Source organism: Budorcas taxicolor, chromosome 11 (genome assembly GCF_023091745.1).
Source record: "Budorcas taxicolor isolate Tak-1 chromosome 11, Takin1.1, whole genome shotgun sequence".
NCBI lineage: Eukaryota > Metazoa > Chordata > Mammalia > Artiodactyla > Bovidae > Budorcas > Budorcas taxicolor.
Genome location: NC_068920.1, coordinates 148,074,447 through 148,081,346, shown reverse-complemented (window position 1 = coordinate 148,081,346; position 6,900 = coordinate 148,074,447).

Genomic DNA, 6,900 nt, shown 5'->3' with positions numbered 1-6,900 from the left:
GGTTATTAACAATAAATCAAAAGAATGTCTCAAGGTTGTAAAGCTCTCACCAGACCTACTCCCACAATTTACATTTTAAGATGACAGAATTAGAACGAACAATAGAAAGATCTTACCAGACCCACTCCCATAATATACATTCTAAGATAACAGGATTAGTCAGAAGGTTCTCAAGAAAGAGAAACATGTCCTCAAGCAGGATACATTGTTGTTATATAATCCTTGCTGCTGCTGCTAAGTCACTTCAGTCGTGTCCGACTCTGCGACCCCATAGAGGGACGAGGCTCCCCCCGTCCCTGGGATTCTCCAGGCAAGAACACTGGAGTGGGTTGCCATTTCCTTCTCCAATGCATGAAAGTGAAAAGTGAAAGTGAAGACGCTCAGTTGTGTCCGACTCTTCGCAACCCCATGGACTGCAGCCTACCAGGCTCCTCCATCCATGGAATTTTCCAGGCAAGAGTACTGGAGTGGGTTGCCATTGCCTTCTAGAGTTACACTATTACAATCATTGATCATATATCAAACTACACATTCGATCAACTGCTTCAAGTCTAGTCATTATTTCCGTTGAAGGCTCAGTCACATACTTGGTAATACAAGAAATAATAATCTTGTGAAACAAGCAAAATACAAATGGTATAGTTAATAACATTAGTGGAATTAACAGTAAGTATTTTAGCCATGAGCCTCCCACACCATTTTTTTTTTAAAGATTGTCAAGACTAGGGAATGGGTCACTTAGAGCAGAAATCTGATTTTTCATGTGGTTCAAATGTATTACATTAAGGGACTTATCAGGTACAAAAATACAGCATTCAGTTTGAATTACGGCACAGATATCTCCCCGAGATGCTCTAAGGTGCCGAGGGTCTTACAGTCGTGTAGCACTGCCTTTCTCATCATAGAGATCTCAGAATTCAATAGGCTAATAGCCCGGTTACTATCATCTAAAGCTTATGAAAGTTGTCAAGGCTTAAATATGGGCAATTACGTCCTCCAGCCCCATTGAAGGTGCGCACGCACACACACACACACACAAGCTGCTAAATGGTCATACCAGTAGAATACAGATCTTTGACCCATTGGGATCATACCAATGGTTGATTGGGGTTACCTGTAATTTGTTAACATGTATGACCTTAAATTCATGGGAATCCCAGGCTACACCTTCGTATCATTCCTGTAGATGTCAAGGCCATAAATTAGTGCCACAAATCCACTGAGTTCCATACCAATCACTCTCTCTAAGAGTAATAACAGGCATAGTTCATAAAGCACCCAGCCTTGTCTCATAATTACCAGGTTGATCATTTTTAGTATGAGTTAACCGTTCCCAACATAGAGGAGCCTTTAAACTTAAATGACCATAGCCTGGTGTTAACCATGTAGATCTTCCCCATAATTGCAGAAGTTTCCTTTTAATAGATGAGAAGTTAATTTTTTATTAAGACTTAGCTCATCACTCCAATTGAGTTTAAATGACCCTAAGAGAAAACTTAAAGCTATGGCCAGCCCCAGAGCAGGTATTTTTAATTGGCCAGGTGAGAGGATCCCATCTAGAATTATTATGAATAGATAGAACAGGACTGAACACTCATCTAAAACAAATTCCCTAGGGGGTATCCAATCAGAGCCCTAAAGAACAGAAATCCACCAAGGTAACCCAGAAGTAATAGTAATAATATAATCCTTAGTACAGAGTTTAAGCCGAGTTGCTTTGTTGTGTAATCAACTCTGAGCTTAAAGAAAAAAAAGTTTCTCCTTTTCTCCTTCTTGAGAGTTCCAGACCCCTTTCTCCTCCTTGGGGACCCCAGACTTCTTATCAACCTGCCTAGGAATTGACTCTCTCACTCCCTGGGCGACAACCATCTCTCCCGTATTTCAGGGTCGAGGGCAGCTCACTCCAATTTACCCATTTTTTTGTATCTCTGGGCACCAACTTCTCACTCCGTGATGTGATGACACCCCGTGTCCATGAAAAATCATGAAATAAAGGGAGATAATTAATATTCAGCCTTGCCAGACGGAAGCACTTGGGAGGAACCCATCCTGTCATCAGAGGGGCAGCCACTTGTCAACTGGAGGGCAGAGCGAATGAGATGCATCAGCTGCTTGGCTCCAAGGCGACTTCCATGGGATGACCAATGCCGAGTGGCATGGGTAGAGACAGCCCGCACACGGCAGGCCTTCCATTCTGCATGCACATCCTGAGCACAGTCGGGCCACGATCAAGTTCAGGGCCAGACACAGCCAGGCCGTCCAGCTAGTTCTTTCCCTTTCCTAGGAGTCAGCCAAGTGAGGTCAGTCTCAGCATAGCAACGGGGTAGTGGGGACCACGTAGGCTTGTCCTCTGCACCCCAGAGTTGCATCAGCCCACCCCAAACACACAGCACCCCAACTCAGACCCTAGCCCTTCCCAAAGCCCACCTCCACTCAGGGGTGGGGGAGGATTCAACAGTCAATAGGCTGGGGGACTGATGCTGAAGCTGAAGTTCTAATACTTTGGCCACCTGATCCAAAGAACTGACTCATTAGAAAAGATCTTGATGCTGGGAAAGATTGAAGGTGGGAGGAGAAGGGGACGACAGAGGATGAGATGGTTGGATGGCATCACCGACTCGATGGACATGAGTTTGACTAAACTCAGGGAGTTGGTGATGGACAGGGAGGCCTGGGCTGCTGCAGTCCATGGGGTCACAAAGAGTTGAACACGACTGAGGGACTGAACAGCAACAACAGCAGGCTGAGGGTGGACCAGCAGGTCCAGCTGAGGGTGGGAGAGGGAGGGGATGCCAGAGCGAGGCAGGAGCCCCGGGGTCCTGGACCGGAGGCTGAGAGGGGGCATCTGGCTTTGGTGTGGGTCAACCGGCATCAAGACTGACATATGGAGGCAGGTCCAGGGGCTGGGTCCTCAGGGGTGGGTGGGATCCTTTTAAACCCCATGAAATAGAAGCTGGCACAAGAGCTCAGCAAGCACCAGCAACAGCGGGGGGAGGGGGTCTCAACAGGGCCTCCCACACCGGCCTCTGAAGGAACCAGCCCTGCTGACACCTGGATCCCGGACTCTAGAGCTATAAGAGGGCACATCTCTCTGTTTAAGCCCTCTGTCTGGGACATTTTGTTATGGGAACCTGGGAGCTATGACAACCCCTGGTTCACACACAGGTGAGGAAACCAGGGAAGGGGATGAAGGACTTTGCCAAGGTTGTACCGCCAGAGTGGGGCCTAGTTTTGCACCCCCGTCGAGAGCCTGAGGGTTCCCAGGTGGCACTAGTGGTAAAGAACCTGCCTGCCAATGCAGGAGGCAGAAGAGACCTGGGTTGGGAAAACAAAACAGAGAGAGAGGCCTGGGTTGGAAAAAAAAAAGAGACCTGGGTTCGACCCCTGGGTTGGGAAGATTCCCATGGAGAAGGAAACGGCAACCCACTCCAGTCTTCTTGCCTGGAGCATCTCATGGATGGAGGAGCCTGGTGGGCTGCAGTCCACGGGGTCACAAAGAGTCAACACCGCTGACCCAGTGAACTTCGGCCTGGTACTTGTCTCTTGACCTCCCCAAGCAGGAGACATCCAGTCCCGAGCGGCCTGGCCATGCAGCTGACCCCTGACCATGGTCACCCCTGTAGTGAGAGCTGAGTCAGGGGTGTCACGCCCTCCGCCGGGTGGAAGGGCACCCAGGGGCTCACAGCAGGACAATCGGGAACTGGGGCCCCAGCTGGCAAGTCCTTGGAGTGTTCTCTAACCGCTGCCACTTCCCCACTGCTCACCCTTCTGGAACTGCCCCTCTGTCCCGTGTGGCTGTGAATTAACCCTTCACAGAGGCAAAGACCCGCCCTGGGGATCAGCCAGGGCAGGAGGTAGAGGAGGGCTCTGTCCTCCGTGAACCCAGGCCCGCCCGGAATGGGGAGGGAGGTTGGAGAAGGCAAGGCAGCCTTTGCAGAGGGATTTGGGGGCAAGGGGGGAAGCCCACGCCTGGAGCCACTGCACCAGAAATTTCCTGGGTCCCCAGCACCCTCTGAGCAGGGCCTGACGAACCGAGGGCGTCAATGAAGCCTCCCTCCCTGGGGGATCCAGGGGCTGCTGTCCGTCCTGGTGAGCTATAGAGGGAGGAGGGGATCTCCAACCGTGGACACAGTTCTACTGCTGACCTTCTCCCCCTGTGAAGCCAGCTGCGTCCCTTCTCCTCCTGTTCTGTGAGAAATCCTCTCACTCTATTCACAGGGGTGAGACAGGGCAGGGCAGGAGAGCAGCAGGGACCTCAGCAGGCCGTCCTCTGGGCTCTGGACTCCAGGAATTCAGCCCAGGCCAGGTGGGCTTTGCTCTGCACCAGCAGGTGCACTGGGAAGGGGGGATCACAGGAGAGGAGCAGAGCGCCCCTGAAACACGCGGCAGTTCACCCGGGCCAGAGCCGTTGCTCGTGCACACTCGTGTGTGCCGGAGCAGCAGCATTCACCTGGAGCTTCTGAACTAAAAGCATGCCTTTACATGCATGGGTTTCCCTGGTGGCTCAGATGGTGAAAAGTCTGCCTGTAATGTGGGAGACCTGGGTTCAATCCCTGGGTTGGGAAGATGCCCTGGAGGAGGAAATGGAAGGTGCCCTGGAGGAGGAAATGGCAACCCACTCCAATATTCTGGCCTGGAAAATCCCATGGACAGAAGAGTCTGGCGGGCTACAGTCCATGGGGTGGCAAAGAGTTGGACACGACTGAACGACTTCACTTACACACATGAATCCCTCTGATCCCACGAGGCCTATGTGGTTGTGTTAATACACAGATGGGAAACTTGGGTCTAGACTGGCTGGGTGACTGGGCTGGCACTCAGACCTGTGGGCAGCCCGGGTGGTGCCCTCAAGTGAACGGCCCCCTCCCACCATCTTCAAGGTACAATTTACGGCCACAGGGAGCACCTGCCCAACTCTCACAGTTTCTGCAGAGCTAAGCCCTGCTGGAAAACCCTCTTACTTGCCACTAATACAGCCCTTCAGTCTGCATCCAAACCTGTTTCCAGGGCTCTGTCCAGAGCAGAGGAGAGACGCCCTCTTACTGTAAAAGCCCTCGTGAGCCTGCAGACGTAACACCCACCTGAAGTGTCAGCATCTCCCAAACGCCCCTTGCGCTTTAACTTGGGCTTTCCCTTTCTCTGGGGGGATGGGTAGGGGGTGAGAGGCCTGTGGTTGGCACAGAGCTCAGTGCAGAAGTCAGGGGGCATCCCTGGGCTCCTTTCTCCCCATGGTACCAAACCCCGACTTTAGACAACACACCAAGATGACCTAGAGCCCACCCAGAGCTGGCCTGGGAAAGTCACGCAGTGGACGGGCCTGCTCACCTCTCTCACTCTCCCACCATCTCTGCCATTCCCTGTGACCAACGTGGACTCAGGGCCTTTGGCCCCCAGGCCACCCCACCCACACGGTGGTTCTCAGCAAAACCCAACAAGGTTCCATCTGTGGTCCCGGGTGTGGTGACACCATCAGCGGGCCTGGGCCCTGGGACATCCCCCGAGCCCTCTGGGCATGGCTGGCCCTTGGAAGGCCCTGGTTCCCCCCAGCTCAGAACCAGAGATCAGGGGCAGGGAGACTGTTACACAGGGGCAAGCAATGGCCTCACGGAGCTCCAGATAGATGCCATCTATCATTTCCCTGGGATCTGCAAGCCGGTCGCTGCCTGGGAAGATGAGATCAGGGAGAAGTCCAACCAGATACGCAGTCTCTAGCACGCTTCTGTCTGCAACCCGTGGGCACGACGTCAAGTGTGGAAACAAGCAGGCGGGCCTCCCCGTGCATGGCTCTCTGCCCACTGGCCTCAGCTCTCCCCCCAGCTTCCCAAAGTGGCAGCCCAGCGGGGCTTCGGGGCCTGCCACCGTCCAGTCATGATCGCCAGCCCTGGGTTTTCTGGAAAGATGCGCAGTCCCATCCACGAGTCTCTAGCAATGAAAGGCCCCACACAGCAACGTGAGCCCTGCCCCCGGTCCTCACCTTTGCTCCCCAGAACAGGTGATTCGACGGAATACAAAAGATGAATGCTTCCTGTCCCGTTTGCATTTCACCCAGTTGGAAGAAACTAAGAAAGAAAGGGTCAAGAGCAAAGCATCTTTGGCTGGGGCCTGATGGCCAAGTCTCGCCTCTTGAAAACCTGTCCTCTTGCCTATCAGCACCTTGGGAGCAGGGCTGGGACTTCAGCCTTAGAGATGGTGGAACCCAGAGGGCTCACCCAGACCCTCAGCTGTCCCCCTGCACCCCCAATGGTTCCAAGACGAATAGTCCCCCATAGAAGTTTCCATTTCAATCCAAGCTCCAGGAGGGCCAGGTCGGGATTGCTTCCTTAGCTGGCGCTCCTCCAATCGGGCCAAGGCTGCAGGGGGTAGAAGCTCAAGGGTCCGATGACGCTGAGCCCTGCCTACAGGGGCACCGGCCTGCCTGCACCCTGACCTGTCCCTCTCCCTGGCATGAGGTCACCTGTTCTCCCTCTCCAGACCCAGCCTGAGATGAAAAGACTCAGCTCAGGCAGAGGTTGACCTCTCCCAGGGGACTGTCATCTCTGGGGGTCCTCCAGGTAAAAGTGGGAGAGACAAAGGAGGGCTCCCACAGTGGGAGGGGCGGGGTGGACATTAAACCTGACGGAATTTCCAGCCAGGTGACCCTCCAGGGAACCAGAGAAAGATGTGCAATGACCACCCAGCCCTCGCCTGCTGGCCATGACCCAGGGCTCCCTGGCCACCTCTGATGAAAAAAAGAATCCAAACTCTTTGAGGAGAGAAAAGACCGAATCCACGTGGGCTAGAAAAGTCCACGTGTGAAAAATACCCAGCTCCTTTCATCCTGTGCTTTAGTTTGTGACCTCTTCTCCTGCCCCCCAACCTACTGCTGCCGAGTATCTGCAATATTCGGAAATTCTCAGAAAA